This window comes from Scyliorhinus torazame, chromosome 1, assembly GCF_047496885.1.
Source record: "Scyliorhinus torazame isolate Kashiwa2021f chromosome 1, sScyTor2.1, whole genome shotgun sequence".
NCBI classification, from domain to species: Eukaryota; Metazoa; Chordata; class Chondrichthyes; order Carcharhiniformes; family Scyliorhinidae; genus Scyliorhinus; species Scyliorhinus torazame.
The window spans coordinates 27004604-27021885 of record NC_092707.1 but is presented as its reverse complement, the minus strand read 5'-3'; the positions used below and the strand labels follow the sequence as shown (position 1 = coordinate 27021885).

Here is a 17282-nt window from a genome sequence, read left to right as displayed (position 1 = left end):
CCAGCCCTTGAAAGAACACCCTACTTCAACCCCGCCTAACCTTTGGAAACTAAGGAGTAATTTAGCATGGCCAATCCACCTAATCTGCAAATCTGTGGGAGTAAATCAGAGCACCCGGAGGAAACCCACGCAGACACGGGGAGAAAGTGCAAACTCCACATACCCGAGGCCGGAATTGAACCCGGGACCCTAGAGCTGTGAGGCAACAGTGCTAACCACCGTGCCGTCGTGCTGCCCAGTTCTTGGGTTCTCTTCGCCATGACTTCTTAATTTTGCTCGTTTCAGCCTTTGTGGTGCGTTCAAGAAAACCGAATGGGGAGGCAGTGGCGCATTGTCACTGGACTAGTACTCCAGAGACCCCGAGTACTGCTCTGGGGACGCAGGTTCAAATCTCACCAGGGTCGATGGTGGAATTTGAATTCAATTAAAAAGCAAATCTGGAATTAAAAGTCTAATGATGGCCATAAAACCATAGCCGATTGTCGTTAAAACCCATCTGGTTCACTAATGTCCTTTAGGGAAGGAAATCTGACATCCTTACCTGGTCTGGCCTACAGGTGACTCCAGACCCACAGCAATGTGATTGCCTCTTAAAGGCCCTCAGGCATAGGCAATAAATGCTGGCCCCAGCCAGCGACGCCCACATCTCAGAAACAAATTTAAACAAACATCACGGAAGGTAGGCATTCGGCCCATCAAGTCAGTGCCAGCTCTTTGAAAGAGCTATCCTGCACAGGATGAGGAGGAGATCAACCTGTCCCCGCCCTTCATTCAGGTTCCACCACATTAAAAACATTCCCTCTTTGTGCCGCACAGACCATCCCCAGAAACCACACGAGGAACAGAAGCGGGCTTTACAGCAGCAAAGTTACTGGGATGCACAACTGTACCCTGATTAAAAAAAAGAACAATTTTCTATAGCATCTTCCACAACCACTGGATGGTCCAAAGTGCTTCACAGCCAATGAAGTCCCCTTGAAGTGCAGCCTCTGCTATAATATTGAAAACTCAAGCAATCAACTTCCAGAATCATGCAATAATGATCAGACAATCCGCTTTTGTGATGCTGATTGAGGGGGAAACATTACCCAGGACACCAAGATACCAGGATGAACTCCACTACTCATTGTCCAAATAGTGCCATGGGATCCTTTACGTCCACACGGGAAGGCAGACAAGATTCAACATATCATCCGAAGTTTAGCATAAAACCCCCTCAGTACTGCACCCAGTGTCAACCTTGGTTTTTGTGTGCTCGATTCCCAGAGCGGGACTTGAACCCACGTCCCTCTGACTCAGAGGCCACAGACAGCACGCGTATTGGCTGATTATTAGCTTCTGTGGAGACTTTGCTCTGAAAACAATCGGGTTGATTCCCGTGAGGATCTCCTGCTAAAACTTCACAATATTTCCCCAGAGACTCTTGATTTCCTGCCAAAGGTATGGAAATTGTACACCGACCACACACCCAGAAGGATTCCGAATCATCTGCGTTGATGACAGATACGGCGGATAAACCCCCAAATTGTAGCTCGCCAGACATGACAACACAGTCGTGCCATTCAGAGACTTGCCTGCAATCAAGAAGGTTGCGAAAAAGCTGGCATCTTTATTTAAAATTAATTTACGGGATGTGGGTGCCGCTGGGCAGGCTACCAGTGAATCTCATGGACAGTCGGCTGGGACCTTCCAGCCCCAGGTCCTTCAGAGGACATCTGCCAAGTGCATGAAAGACCACAGGGCGCAGAAAGCAGTAGACTGCCTCCACCTGATGTGCATCCTAGGGACACACCTAGCCGTAACGGTAGACCATGTAAGGTGAAGAAGATTGAGGAGCACTGAGTGGGCACTGAAGGAGGGGGGGGGGGGGGGGGCGGTCACTATCTGTAGTTAGAGGGAAATGGAAATGCCTATTGTGTGCACTATTAAAATATGTTACACCTGATACCTGTGAGGCCTTTGTCACGTTAATTTTCACAGCTGGCCTGCTTGCACCCCCCACCTCTTGTTGCACCCTGCTCTCCCCCATCTCCCCACTCCCCCAGCCCCAGGGTAACCCCCAACATGGAAGACTCCAGCCCCCCCCCCCCCGATCAAGCCCAACCTCCCTCGGGTGTTCCCCATCCCCTCCCGAGCACCGGGGCACCAACGTCACTGCCTTTTTGCTGCGTGCCCGCGAATGGAAACGGGTACTCACCTCCTCAGGTCCCCGCCGCAGCCATTGCGCCAGCTTCGCGTTTTTGAAAAGAAGAACTAAACAACACCGGTGTGATTTCTCGCTGGGGAGCCGGTTAGATCCTGGGTGGATGTTAGATTTGACGTCTCTTCCCCCCCCTGTGTAAAGTTGTTGTTTCCCCTGACATTGGTATTCTCGCCAATGTCCTGATGAGTGCAAGATGAAAAGCTTCGACAAAATGTCTTTTTTCAGCAACACTCGAGCTCCATCCTACCAAACAGCTAGGACATGAACCAGTCCCAGGCTGAATTAGAAAGAAATGCAATACAGCTCATTTCAAATTCATTTCCCGGTCAATATTTATCAATGGCCCGTACAACAGAACCATCTTTTCAAAAAGGTTAACCCAATGATCGGTGCTTATTGGAGTTGGTCTTGAATGATCAAGCCACGTGACTGTCAGCATTCCGCAGAGAATTTAGCAACAGCCAAATCAATCCATTATTTAAATGTCCAGTCCATTAAAGCCTGGCACAGGCCAGAATAACCCATGTCAGGAGGTGGTAATTCGCTTCCATTTCCAGGTAAATTGGATTATCAACAGTCCCTTATGCACATCTGATCGGGGCTACAGAAATTCTGCTAACCAAAACTGGCAATCAATAAAGCCAATCTCGCTAATGTTTGAAAGCAGACTGCAGTTGTATTTCCGCACAGACATTTCTCATTTCATTTCCTCTCTCACCCCACCGAGCTTTCCTCTTCACGTTTCTGCCTCCTCTACTGGCCCTGCGTTGGCTGCTACACTCTGCCAACTGCCTGTGCAATTTAAAGATCTGGATTCGTTTAGATTTCTTTCAGTTCAAGGCCAACAAACCTTCCCTATCCTCTTTTGCCTCTTGCCTGAAGCACTGACACTCCCGACCTCCTTGGTGAGCACTTCAGACTGTCAGCTGTGGATGGTCCCAAACGGACCTTCCTCCTTCAACGCTTATGCCAATAATCCTTTCACTCCTTACTTTCTCCCAGTGTTGCTAAAGTCTCAAATGACCCCTTTGATCACCTGAAATCTAGACTTCTCAATTCTTGTCCAAACTGGTCTTGCACGCCACTACCCAACAAATTACAATACTGGAACGCGCATCTTCACCTGCATGAAGTCCAGTTATCACATTGTTCCTCTCCTTTCAATGATCAAACAGACTGCCAATAAGAGCTGTCTGGGCTCACACAAGATATCAACTGCTCTGAGCACTTACAAAACTGTATCCCAGCTGCAGGTGTGTCAGACCAGAGACGTGCTGCATCCAATTCTTGGCAAGTATTGCATTAGAGGCTCCGTGAAGATGGAGATTCAGTGGGTGGCAGAAACACCACGTTCCTCTCCAGAGGAAACTGCCCAGGGCTCGCCGCAAGCGAAGCTTCTGTCCATCCCATACCTTGGCCTTAAAGGGTTAATGGAGCTTAGAAGCTAAGGAAATACCCAGCATTGAAATGGCCTCTCCTCAGCAGCCATATTTGGATGGGCAGTAGCTCTGCCTACTCTAGGACCCTCTGCAAGGTGGATGCCATCCTTCTTTGGACTCTGGGAAGTATTAGAGCACCTTTGGAGGACAATCCGGGTTCCCCAGGGGTTCCAAACCCGGTTTTGACCAACAAGTCCCTAAAAACTTTGGGTACAGCAAGAAATATGGACTTAAGAAGTCAGTTGAGGGGCCAAACTTCGGCATTGGCCAAGAGTCAATGCCACATTTCCTACCTTCACCCTTTTATTGGATGCCCAAATCGTGCCCTTTTTAGCGGAAGCATTGGCTGTGGTGCTGATTGTTTGTCCCCAATTCTGAACTTGGATTCTCTCTGGAGGCTGGGAGAAGAGCTCATTGGCACTCAGTCTGCCGCACCGCCCCTGGCAGAGAGAGAGAGGCTGGGGGTTTTGAGGACATTTCTGCCCTCAGGGGCCGGCTGGCACAAATTTGGAAAACCAAAAGAAAGGCGACAGGTCTAAGAAAGCCAGAGTCCAACGCTGTGGCGGAATGCAAATTCTCTTTTTTAAAAATCTACAACAGTCTTCGCACTGAGTTGCTAATTCAGACATGGCACCATGAGAAGACAATGGGCGGGATTTTCCATCTGTCCCGTTGGCGGGATTGTCCAGTCGAACCAACGGCGCCACCCTGCCATGTGAACAGCGGGAAAAACAGGAGCCAACGGCAGGACTGGAAGATCCGCTGCCGGTCAATGGTGGGCAGCTATTCCAAAACACACCCTGGGGTTGTGGCGAGGAAAATTTGCGCTCAGTGTGTGCACTGCAAGCACTTCTCCAAAAACTCTGCTGCTCCTGTCTTAAGTCACGTTAATACTCCTTCCCTATCACCCCAGTGTCACTGACTACATTGGTTCCTGATCAAGCAACTTCCTGATTTTAAAATCATCATCCTCGTTTCGAGAACCTTGTACTTCCTCATCCCTTTAATCTCCTCCAGCAATACAACCCTTTGAGATAACTGCGCTCCTCTAAATCTGACCTCTTATGCACCCCATGCAATTAGAATTGCTGCACTATTGGTGGTTGCGCCTTCAATTATCTGGGTCCCAAGATCCGGTATAGCCCACACCTCTCCGTCTTGCTTACTTCCTCGAGGCACTCCTTAAAATCTGGTTGCGTGACCTAATATCGCCTCATGTGGTTTGCTGTCATAGTTTGTTTTAAAACTCTCCAGTGAAGGGCCGACGGAGATTTCAATACATTAAAGACGCTCTGTAAATCCAAGTTGTTGTTGGATGGGGAAGGGTGGCAAACCAGAGTAAAACCTGCACCTGGACCTGATAAAAGGAACTTTTAATTCACCAAGGAGAAATCAAAGCATGATGTAAAGGAGCGGCGATAAAACCTTGGAATCATTAAAGAAACAATCGAGCATTGTTATTGTGAGGGTGTGGAGGGAGAGCAAAAGGAGAAGTGTGGATGGAATGTATCCAGTGTACTCTTGCTGATAAAGGACAAGGACTTGGGGAGGCGGTGGCATAGTGGTATCGTCACTGGACTGAGACCCAGGGTATTGATCCTGTTTTGAAATTTGATTTCAATAGAAATCTGGAATTAAAAGCCTAATGGCCACCCAGAAAACCATTGTCGATTGTCGTAAAAACCCATCTGGTTCACAAATGCCCTTTAGGGAAGGAAATCAGCTGTCCTCACCTGGTCTGGCCTACACGTGATTCCAGGCCCGTTGGAATCTGGTTGACTTTTAAATGCCCTCTGAAATGGCCGCGGTGTGGCTTGCGAGTCCATTTACGAGTCAGCTTCAAGGGCAATTAGAGATGGGCAATTAGAGATGGGCAATTAGAGATGGGCAATTAGAGATGGGCAATTAGAGATGGGCCCAGCCAGTGATGCCCACATCCCATTGATGAATTTCAGAAAACTAGAAAGGATGGTTGAGATTTCTCCAGGTCTAATAATAATAATAGTCTTGATTAATGTCACAAGTAGGTTTACATTATCACGGCAATGAAGTTACTGTGAATAGCCCCTAGTCGCCACATTCCGGCGCCTGTTTGGGTACACCGAGGGAGAATTCAGAATGTCCAAATTACCTAACAAGCACGACTTTTGGGACTTGAGGGAGGAAACCGGAGCACCTGGAGGAAACCCACGCAGATATCAGGAGAACGTGCAGACTCCACACAGACAGTGACCCAAGCCAGGAATCGAACCCAGGACCTTGGCGCTGTGAAGCAATAGTGCTAACCACTGGGTGACATTGCTGGCATGGTCAATGGAAGGGACATGGGCAGGGATGAAAAATGAGCATATTGGCAGATTGCCACTCAGTTTGCATGTTGCTCGCTAAATTAACACTCCGTATGGACACAGCTGAAGGAAACACAAGACCCCTCAACGGTTGCAGGCAATTCCACGTCACTATTGTGGCTTTCTTTTTGGACGTCTGCTCCCATCTCAGAAGTGAAAGAGTTAAGAATTAGCCAGTCTACAGATAACTTGGTGCTCTCTCTCTCCCTCTCTCTCGGACATACATTGCTGCTGTAAAATAACCCCCGTGTTTGCCGCCATTACAACAGTCACTGCACTCTGAAGGTAATTAATCTGTACGAGGCACTTTGAGACATCTTAATGACATGCTAATATAAATGCAAGGTTTTCCTTTCATCCTTCTCGATTTCAATTTAAATAAAACTCATTGTAAATGCGGCCTGACATGTTTGAGTGGTGTGTAGCTCGGTGATGGTTGGCTGCAAACCACACAGGGTAGAAGGCCTCACATGCTCCACTAGCTTTGCTTATTCATTGGGATTTTAATGTCATAAAATGCTGTTGAGAAAAAGAAAATAATGAAATCTGCCTTCCTTGATTGGCAGCTCGGGGCAGCACTGACCATTTTTAAGAGAATCATCGAGAATATAGGCCAGAAATAGGTAAAGTTATCACAGGGCTAAGAGTTGAAATGAAATGAAATGAAAATGAAATGAAATGAAAATCGCTTATTGTCACAAGTAGGCTTCAAATGAAGTTACTGTGAAAAGCCCCTAGTCGCCACATTCCGGCGCCTGTTACAGGAATCAAACCGTGCTGCTGGCCTGCCTTGGTCTGCTTTCAAAGACAGCGATTTAGCCCTGTGCTAAACAGCCCCTGCTTTCACATCTGAGCTACCAAGGTTGTACCAAGACAGCTTTTAAAATCCCATACAATATATATTCCCTTGATCAGGACCCCTCCGATTGGTAAAAGTGGAAGAACTCTCCTCTCTAAATCAATTCTCTTCATTTGTACACCTCAATCACACCACCCCTTTCATCGCCAGAAAATATAATCCGTTTATCTCGCCTCTCATCGCCATCAAATCCTCTCATGCCAGTTATCACCCTAATGAATCATTGCTGGTCTAATGCTGGTTGTTTTAACATTCTTTCATGGGAGTCGATTAAGGAGAGGGTGTAGTGTCCATCCCTAACTGTCCTGCCCCTGAACTGAGTGGCTTACTAGTCCATTTCGGAAGGCAATTAAGAGTCAACCACAGGGCAAACTAGGGGAAATGTAGCAGATTTTCCTCCCTACAAGCATGAGTGAAGCAGATGGGTTTTTAAATGATAATCAATGATACTTCCATAGACACTATTACGGAGACCGGCTCTCAATTCCAGACCTATTCATTCAATTAAACTCCATCAGCAGCTGGTGTGGGATTTGAACCCTTGTCCCCAGAGCATTAGCCTGGGCCTCAGAACTAGACCCGTGACATTAGAGCTATACCCGAAACACTCCTTGTTAAATTATCCTTCCTGATGTGGGGTGCCTAAAACTAGGCTCCATATCTGGAGTCATGGTTCTCTGCTTTTATTGGAGATTGTCCTCATCGGGATTGTCCTGATCGCCTTCTTTAACGTCAGTGTAAGAGTCACAGAAACCCCACAGAACATTTTCTGGGCTTTCCACAGCTCTTTCTCAAAGTTATGATAGGACAGTTGACGTAAACTCTGTGGAAAGTCACTCTCTTTATGTCTTATGATGTTACCCAACATAGCCTTTTAATTTTTTTTTTGAGTGTCTCTGAATTGGCTCTTTAATTATTTATGCCCTTGGACTCCAACGACATTTTGGTTCATCAATCGCTCTCTCCCACCAGTCTTTCGCCATTTCGACAGTGCTTCCAGTTTCCACTTTTTCATCCAAAGGTGCACTACATTAAACCGGGGCTGCCAGGAGATTAATCTCTGTCCTTTTGCAATTGCCGACTGCTCGTTCGTTTTTACCATCAGCAAACTTGGGTATGTTCCCTTCTGCACCAAAATGTATTGTAAAAGATGTGGGCCTCAGCACGGATTCCCTGGACCTCTTTACACTTCTCACCTCCCAACCAGTTTCCTGCTCATCCTGTGAGGTTTCCTGCAATCCCAAGCCCCTCAATTGTGGAGAGTTAACATCCTGTTCAGAATTAAACCAGATGCCTGTCAAAATTCACATGCAGGACATCCAGTGATCAATCGCCTCAGTGCCTCTGTTCGAGAATCCTGCCAGGTTAGTTGGACGTCACCAACCTTTCACAACATTGGGCTAACTCTCCCTGAGCGTGATTGCGCCTATCCTAAAGCTAACTAGATCCCCGATTTTAGACTTACAGCAGTGATTTGCAAGTGGTTAAAGATTTTGCCTTGCAGTTCTCCCGCATTGTCTCTGCCATGCCACTGTGAGTACATCATGTATTATTCACTAGTTTCCAATTTTCTTTTACCTCTGGCTTCAGTGAGCTTTGGAAGATTACGACGAATCCACCTCTATTTTCCTCATATACATCTGTTAACATCGTTGGATGGAAATCATCTGGGCCTGGGCACTTATCTAGATTAAATTCATTAATTTATTTATTACAATTTAACTGGAATCCCTGCTGGCCTTTTCTTTTCAACAAATCCTCCTGAACCTCTCCCATGTTCTTTTCCACATGAAAACTGAATGAAATATTCAGTTTTTCTGTACATTTGTATCTCACCGAATGAACCTCTCCCTCCTCCTTTCTCACTTGTCTGAGTTCAATAAGATGTGCTTAGAAACATGTGCCCTTCATCCATCTCTACCTTGTTATCCCCCTTACTAATGTTGCCTTTTTTCCCAACGCTGCCCCTTGGCAGCTCGCCTAAGTAACCTTGCTGTACGACTCCTTGTTGTTTAGTGTTAACATGACTTTATGGGTGGTGGGGGTTGCAGCGAGGAAAGATATGGGGCTGGATTCTCTGTTTCAGCGGCAAAGTGCCAGCGGAGCATATGTGGTCTTTTAGGACCAAAGAAATTGGCGTGAAACCCTCACCGATTCCACAACCGGTGAGGGGCTAGCACCGGCGCCGACAGAAACTCCCGCCTCCCACGCGGTAAACGGACGAAGAATGGCCGGGTCCCGGGCCATGCATGCGCACGGCTGACGATTTGCACCGGTCACGCTGTACAACCTGGCGTTGACCATGCGTGACCCCAACCCAGTATCCGTGACCCTACAGCCCACCCTCTGGCCACCCCCCACCAGTCCTCCCCAGCCCTTGCAGAAGCCCGTCCGGCCAGCCGCATGGATCCCGGCTGGGTTTGGCAGCGCTGGACACAGCCGTCACGCCGGGTTCCCGCATGGTTGGGACCACACGTGTCTCGCGCCGTCGGTAACTCAGCCCATCAGGGGCGGAGCATTGCGGATGGGCCGACCAATGACGCGCCAACATCATTGAAACGTTGCGAAGCGTCATCATGATGATTCCAGTTTGGACGGGGCGGAGCATGGCGGACCGGAGTCAAGATGGCCCTGATTCCGGCGCGAAAATCCATTCTCCGCCTGATCGCCGAACACGATTTTGACATTGGGCTACGGAGAATCCAGCTCGGGGGCTTTTGCAGTGGAGCTGGAGCCCACACTCAGCTGGCTACCGTGTGTACACACAGGGGATCTGAGTAGCAAGGCTGAGCTTTTTCTCCTTTCGTTAGTACAGAGGCACAAAGGTGCTCCAAATGCCGCTCGAGCCCCAATAACACAGCATACACCAGGCACAGAATCTGCCACCTGCCCATATGGCCGAGTACTGGAACACATGGTGCATTGACAAACCAAGCTGCAAGGGATACATCTGTAACTGACAAAGCTCAGTCCAGCAGTCTGGCTGGGAAAAGGATTGGGCGCATTCGACTGAGCCAGGCACAATAAAATGACAATCTTGGAGCACAGGCATCACTTTGGCAACAAACCGTTGATTGGCTGAGGTAGCAGGCATTGTGCTTTCTCCAGCAAATCAATCTTTTCCTATTGTCAGTGGAAATCAGCAAGAGAGAGTGCGAGAATAATATTCTGAATAGTCCAGATTAGTGGAAATGACACCAAATAGGGGAACATGGGAACACAAGCAGGGTATCAGCCCCGTGGCCTTGCTCCACCATTCAGTGATGCCGTGGTTGATTTGCACTTTGACTCCATTTGCTCCTATTTGTTCCATAATCCCCTCGAGACCCTTACTGAACAAAAATCTAATCAGTCTCTGCATTGACAATTCCAATCATCCAAGGATTTACAATCTTTTGAGGCAGCAAGTTCGCGATTTTTAGCACCCTCAGAGTGAAAAAGTGCTTTTTGATTTCACTTCTGAATGGTCCAGCTCCAATTTTAAGCTTCTGGCCGCTCGGTTTGAACAGCCCCACCAAGGGAATGAGTTTCTCCTCTACTTAACCTCATCAAATCCTTTCAATACTTCAAACACCTGGATCAGATCACGTATCCCTCAATCTCCAATACTCAGGGGAATGCGAACCTAATGCATGCAAAGATTTCCTCATAATTTATCAAAGCCCCACTTTAAAGTTCACCAAAATTCACACCAGTTTCCTTCACAGCGGGGGAAACAATTGTTTGATTTCATTTTGCACCCCGTCGCCCACCGGCCCCCATATCAAGCTACTGGATAAATGACACAAGTCAGGCTCGGAACAGCAAAAACCTGCGTTACGTCACAGCCAGATGAATGTTTCAATGGCTGACTGCAGGTTAGCTGCTTTGAACAGGTGAGCTAAGTTAGGGTAAATAGCCCTCCTCATCTGGATTTACCTTGAACCCAAGCCCTGCAATTCCCTCCATTTCGTTCTACCGTCTCCTTTAAGTGGCTTGGTGCAAATTTATTAAATGGGCAGCACAAGTGGTTCGCACTGTGGCATCACAGTGCCAGGGTCCCAGGTTCAATTCCCTGCTGGGTCACTGTCTGTGCGGAGTCTGCACGTTCTCCCCGTGTCTGCGTGGGTTTCCTCCCGGTGCTCCGGTTTCCCCCCACAGTCCAAAGATGTGCAGGTTAGGTGGATTGCCCATGATAAATTGCCCTTAGTGACCAAAATTTCCCTTAGTGTTGGGTGGGGTTATTGGGTTATGGGGGATAGGGTGGGGGTGTTGACCTTGGGTAGGGTGCTCTTTCCAAGAGCCGGTGCAGACTCGATGGGCCGAATGGCCTCCTTCTGCACTGTAAATTCTATGAAATAAGACTCGGTCCCACAGGGCACTTTAAGAGAATTATAGGGCGTGCTGTTTGTCAGATGGTTGGCTTGTTTTCCACACTAAAAGCAAATAAAAAATTCTTGAGTGAGAAAAGAAAAAAAGTCACATGAAAGAAAGGCCACCTAGATCACACATCCTGTACCTGATTGAAATTGTGCCAAACGTAGCTATATAAATGCAACTTTCAAAAAATATATATTATTCGAGGCATTTTCAATTATTTACAAACTAAACACAGCCCCAACAACCGTCGCTCCCAAACCAAACTCCAAATACAAAAAAAACTCATATTCCAACCCACATCCCCGCCCCCTTTTTTAAACAAAAAAAACCCCACCCACCCCCGCTGTAACAACGCCCCCCGCTGATGTTTATCACTCCTTATAGAAATACATGCAATTTGTTGTTGTGGTCCCACGTCAAGGTGGTCAAGCTGGTGCGACCAGCCGGCACAGAGAAGTATTTGTCTGCGTGACTCCGCCAGCACCAGCAGACAGAAGCAGCCACGGCAGGCCATGCACTCGTTCTGCATTTCCAATCTCTGGCCAATGTGAACTGTTCCCAGAAAACTGAGGGACGATTTATAGCTGAAAATAAAAACTACAAACTTTAAATAACTGTCCATGTTCAGTATCCGTGCTGCCACATGGTGCTCTGAAAAGTGTCGCCCAGGTCGCTGGGTGTGTGAAGGGGCACAAACCTCCGAAAAATGGTCTTCCCGCTGCCAATTCCAGCAGTTAGAGGGGAACAGAAGCACTCTGCTACTTATAACCATGTGGACATTCTTTGCATATTAAACCAAGAGGGGGTCTTGTGGCGCAGTGGGTTGCAGCGTCTCTGAGCCAGAAACTTCGGGTTCAAGTCCCACCCGAGGACTCGATGGCCACGGAAGGCAGGTTCTTAACGCAGTCAAACAGGTTGCGTGTCAAGCGGCAAATCCTTCCAACACGCCAATGCTGGCGGTAAGAGTGGGAGAGACTCCTGGCCAGCCACACCTGATGTGCAGTGGCGGCCTTTAAGCTACACGCCCCTGGCAACAGACTCGCAACCTGTTGCGGGAATTACTAGCTATGGAAATGGATGAGAGTCTGCCTTAATGCACCACTTGATGCGGGACGGTGAATGGCAACACGGTAGCACAAACTGAACAAAGTGGCAGTTTGAACATGGAAGGCTTCACAATCCTTTCTTCACTGTTCATAGCAGCACATTTTCCAGCAGCTATATCAGGACTAGGAACTAGTGTCAAGTTTCTTTCCCTCACTAGAACATGGAGACCAAATAGAGGTGATTATATGCCTATCATGGGCGGCATGGTAGCACAGTGGTTAGCACAGTTGCTACACAGCTCCAAGATCCCAGGTTCAATTACCGGCTTGGGTTACTGTCTGCACATTCGCCCCTTGTCTGGGTTTCCTCCGGGTGCTCCGGTTTCCTCCCACAGTCCAAAGATGTGCGGGTTAGGTGGATTGGACATGCTTATAAATTGCCCTTAGTGTCCAATAAGCTGAGATGGGGTTACAGGGATGGGGTGGAGGTGTTGACCTTGGGTAGGGTGTTCTTGCCAAGGACCGGTGCTGTCTCGCATGGGGCCTCCTTCTGCACTGTAAATTCTATGGCTCCACCTGAGATCAACTAATTCAGCACAGGCCATGAAGTGAGCCTTGCATATTCCCAGGGTGAATGCTCCACATTGGAATGACTGAATGATGAATATATTCAATTACGCCATTTAGGGGCTCTATTTTTGCCCTATGTTTTACTGTACTGAGAGTGGAGGTGTGCGACACACTCCAGGACTCTGTCTGTGCTACTCTTGGGACAGCTAGGAGCAGTGAGCTTAAGGGGGGAACCTAGCGACTTGTCAACATTTTCCTACCAGGAAATACGCAGCCATCAGGCTCTCTGGGGTGGAATGGTGCATCGGAATCTCAAGGTCAGCAATCACAAGTGCAAATCAGTAGGTTTTGGAATTCTCTCCCCCAGTGAGCACTGGAGGCTGGGTCATTAGATATATTCAAGGATGAGTTAAACAGGTTTCCGATCGATAAGGGAGTCGAGGGTTATTGGGGAAGGGGAGTCAAGGCCAAAACCAAATCAGTCATGATCTTATTGAATGGCGGAGCAGGTTTGATGGGCTGAATGGCAGCTCCTATTCCTTATGTTCTCATGTACAGTGGGTCACACAAGAATTAGGAGCAGCACTAGGCCATTTGGCCCCTCAAGCCTATTCTGCCCATTCCATAAGATCATGGCTGATCTGACCGTTGTATTTATTTCATGTTCCTGACTGAGCACAGCGCTCCCCCCCCCCCTCCCAAAAGCAAATAACCCTCGACTCCTTTGTCAATTAAAAGTCACCATTCCCATGGAGCGGTGTGTCAACCAATGACACAGGTGGGATGCTAAAGCCAAGGTATTAGTGCATGGACACATCCATGGCACTGCGTGTTGGTTTAGTCTCTTGGTATAACCATGGCAAAGGGGAGAGGTGCAGCTAAGCATGTGGCATCGATACAACCAACCCAGGATGCTGGTGCGCACAAGCATATAGTGTAATGGTCGAAACAATGGCACAGCATTGTGGACCTTGCTGGGCATAGCGCAGCATATTAACTGACCCAAAGCATTTTGACTTGAGATTTAAATGAGAGAAAAAGGGTTCTGTTTTCTGTTTTACACTGTTCTCCAAAAATGTCATCCTTTATGCGCCCTGTGTGAAGATAGGGCTGCCTGCAATGCAGCTTTTGCAGGCGTTCTGCTGTCTGCTGATTGAAAACCCTTGGGGAATGACGGGATGTGGATTAGGGAAACACTTCTTTTTGCAAGGGAACAGCAGATTACGAACGAGTACAGAGGAAGCTCCGGCTGGAATGCGATGTCTTTTCAAACCTTGGGGAGTTGGCAGCTCAAGATTAAGAAATCAGCACAAATTCATGAGATGTGCACAAGAATTTCCCTTTGCAGGGTGCACCTTACTCTCTAAAGTGGCACATTCACCAGAAGAACACGATTTGCATATGTTTTAGCGTGAATTGTTCAGCATTCATAGAAAAACAGGACGCCTGCACAATAATGGTGCAAATTCATATTATTTATACAACAACAGTGCAGATGCGATGTGTTTACCCAACAGCTTACAGCCACATCATGTGCCTAATGATAGTTGCATATTCTGCTCTTCCAAATGTCACTCCACTTTATCTCCTCCTCCTCACTCCCAGCATCAGCACAATCCTCAGCGCTCCAACTCAAACGCTCTTCCTCAACCCCCCTCTCCTGCTAACAATTTCCTCTGCCTCCAAAAACATTAAGGGAAACCTATCACTCGAGTGTAAAAAATAGTATAAAGTTGCCATAGTCCCAGGTGACCAGAGGCCGCTTTCCCCTTTGAGGTGCTCTCTCGGAGTACACCATCAGACACTTCCCAGAGTGTGTTTCTCTCAGAGACCACTCGCCGTCCATTCCCTACTCGTGCGAGATACCTTGGGTGCATTTTGCTTCATCAAGAAATGTACTTTAAAAAAAATACAGATTGCAATAAGACACGGAAACATCTGGATCTGGGAATTTCTACGGTGTTATTAGCTTAACCTATTTTCACAGAAATCAAATAGCCTGTGCACGATTGAGAAGGAAGGTTAACATTCAAGAGTGCCTGCTCAACTTTCTGTCTCATTCCCCCCCCCCCCCCACTCCTGTACATTTCATGCACACAGTCACCCTGACAGGCCGGACAAAAAGAAAGGTTGGGCAATTTCGACGAAAAGATGCTGCAAAGAAATAAAAATCCCTTTGAATGTCCAATTACTTGGGGTAAAGCTTCCAAAAAATATCTGAAGTTGAATCCAACCACTGTCACACCAAGAAAGAAGTGTTCATGTATCACAGGATACACTATGGTTAAAAAACTAGATTTTTTTAAAAAAGGGCACAGCCCTGATCAATTGACGAGGCTGACCCCTTCTCCCAATGTCCACCCTTTCCGCATCGCCCCAAATCTTCATCCAAATCAAAAAAAAAATACCACCAACCCAGTGGGACTTCCCCATCACCAGCCCTGTTCTCTGGCCACCCTGCACATTACCAGCCCACTCAGTGGACACTACAACACCTGTCAAATGACTATATTCCTTTTGGGAACGTTTTGAAAAGGAGAAGAAATTGCCTCCCCCTCCCTCCCCAGGTTACTGTGTATTTTCCCTCCTCCTCCCTCTTCATTAGGACGGAAGAAGCAGCGCTGGCGACAAGAGGGAAACAATGGACCATTCGGTGTCTTTAACCATCAGAGTCCCCAGCGCCTCCCCTCCCAAAGACAATCCTGGTACATTTATTTTTTGAAAGTTATCTGCAAAATAAAACCCAACTGCATTTTCCTCTCTTTAACACCCACCCCCTTCCTGCTTTTTTTTTAAGTTTAGGCGTGAACCCATTTTTGTTTCTAACGCCACCGAGCAGGATAAAGGTGACAGATTGTGGGGAATGATTTGCAATCCGCGTTGTAATTCGGTACATCGCGCCCTGCCCGTTCACGTGGCTGTGCTAGCTGCAATCTCCAGCCATGGTAAAAAATTAATGCCTCTCCTCCGCATTGCTCACAGCCTCTCTCTTTCTCTCTCTGTATAATACCCTTGCACCGACTGCCCGGCCAAGACCTCTTATTTTGGGCGATAAATGTTGAGTCTATCGTTTTATTTTTAATGCAATGGCCAACACACCTTTTCAATAGAACACAACCCACGCCCAGGCAGCAGAACCTGACACATTTACTGTGTGTCTGCAGCCACCATCTAAAATAAACCCTTCACCCACCCCCTCAAAACACACACACACTGATCTCCTCTCAAACATCCCGGCCTCGGTCAGCTCTTCCACCTGAGGTACAATTTTTTGTTTTAAGTCCGGGACGAGAGAGAATTGTGCCTTACCTGAGGCAGCTTCTGCGGTTCGCCTCAAGACTGGGGTTTCCTGGAGATTTGTCTTCCCCCCCCCCCCCCCCCTCTCGGTGAGAACGGACAGCTCGGAGGGCATTTCGATACTCCGAATTCTCCTCATGAGGGAAGGGTCTCTCCCTCTCTCCCTTCAGCAGCCCCGCCACTGGAGGCGGACGAGGAAGATGTGCCGCCCGAGATAAAATGGGAGCTGCTTGCTGAAGGCACTCTGACTGGGAGGGTGGTCCATCCTGACAGGATGGGAGTGTCCTGACTTGGGTGTTGGGGGATAATTGTGCTGCATCTTTGACAACTCCCTCTCTCCCCCTCCTCCCTTTCACAGAGAGTGTGCACACACACTCACAAAAGAAGACCTGCTTTGAGCTATGTCTGTGCGTCAGGGAAGCAGGGCGGACCCTGCATGGAGGGGAGGGGGAGGGGGGAAAGAAGTGAGAAGGGGTGGGTTGGTGTGTGTGTGTGTGGGGGGGCTCCGTAATTAGTGTCACGGTGAATGCAGAAAGCAGGCTGCAAAACACTGAATCGTGAATCCATCTGTGCTTGTCTTTCTGAATGGACTGTTCAGACAGGCAGCTGTTGGCTAATTCTGCAACCACTTGCTCCCATTGTTTGCTTACTGCAGCCCCCCCTCCCCTTCCTCTCTACCTCTGCCAGCTGTGTAACCTTGGCAACAGGCTCCCATTCCAACCTGGGGGCCAAGGGAAGGTAACGATTGATGGTGGGCAAGGGGCACAAACCTCATAAATCATCGCCATTTGTCCCCAGAGCCCCTCTTCGTGTCTCATTCTCTCTATCTCTGTAACCTCCTCCAGCTGCCACCCTCCCCCTCCTCCCCCCCCACACCCCCCACACCCATGCCCAGTCTTGCAACCCTTCCATTTGGGTCGCAGAGTAATAGAACATAGAACAGTAGAGCACAGAACAGGCCCTTCGGCCCTCGATGTTGTGTCGAGCATTGTCCGAAACCAAGATCAAGCTATCCCACTCCCTGTCATTCTGGTGTGCTCCATGTGCCTATCCAATAACCGCTTGAAAGTTCCTAAAGTGTCTGACTCCACTATCACAGCAGGCAGTCCATTCCACACCCTAACCACACTCTGAGTAAAGAACCGACCTCCCTCCAATATC

General features: G+C 48.1%; 1 long non-coding RNA gene across 1 annotated transcript in view; it reads right to left on the bottom strand.

Moving 5' to 3' along the window:
• LOC140391982 (uncharacterized) overlaps positions 1 to 16525 on the bottom strand; it is a 62881-nt gene extending 46356 nt beyond the window's left edge. Inside the window, exon 1 of the long non-coding RNA XR_011935226.1 lies at positions 16134 to 16525. This is a non-coding gene — a long non-coding RNA (uncharacterized lncRNA). The remainder of the gene's footprint in view (positions 1 to 16133) is intronic.
• Between the last annotated feature and the right edge of the window lie 757 nt (positions 16526 to 17282).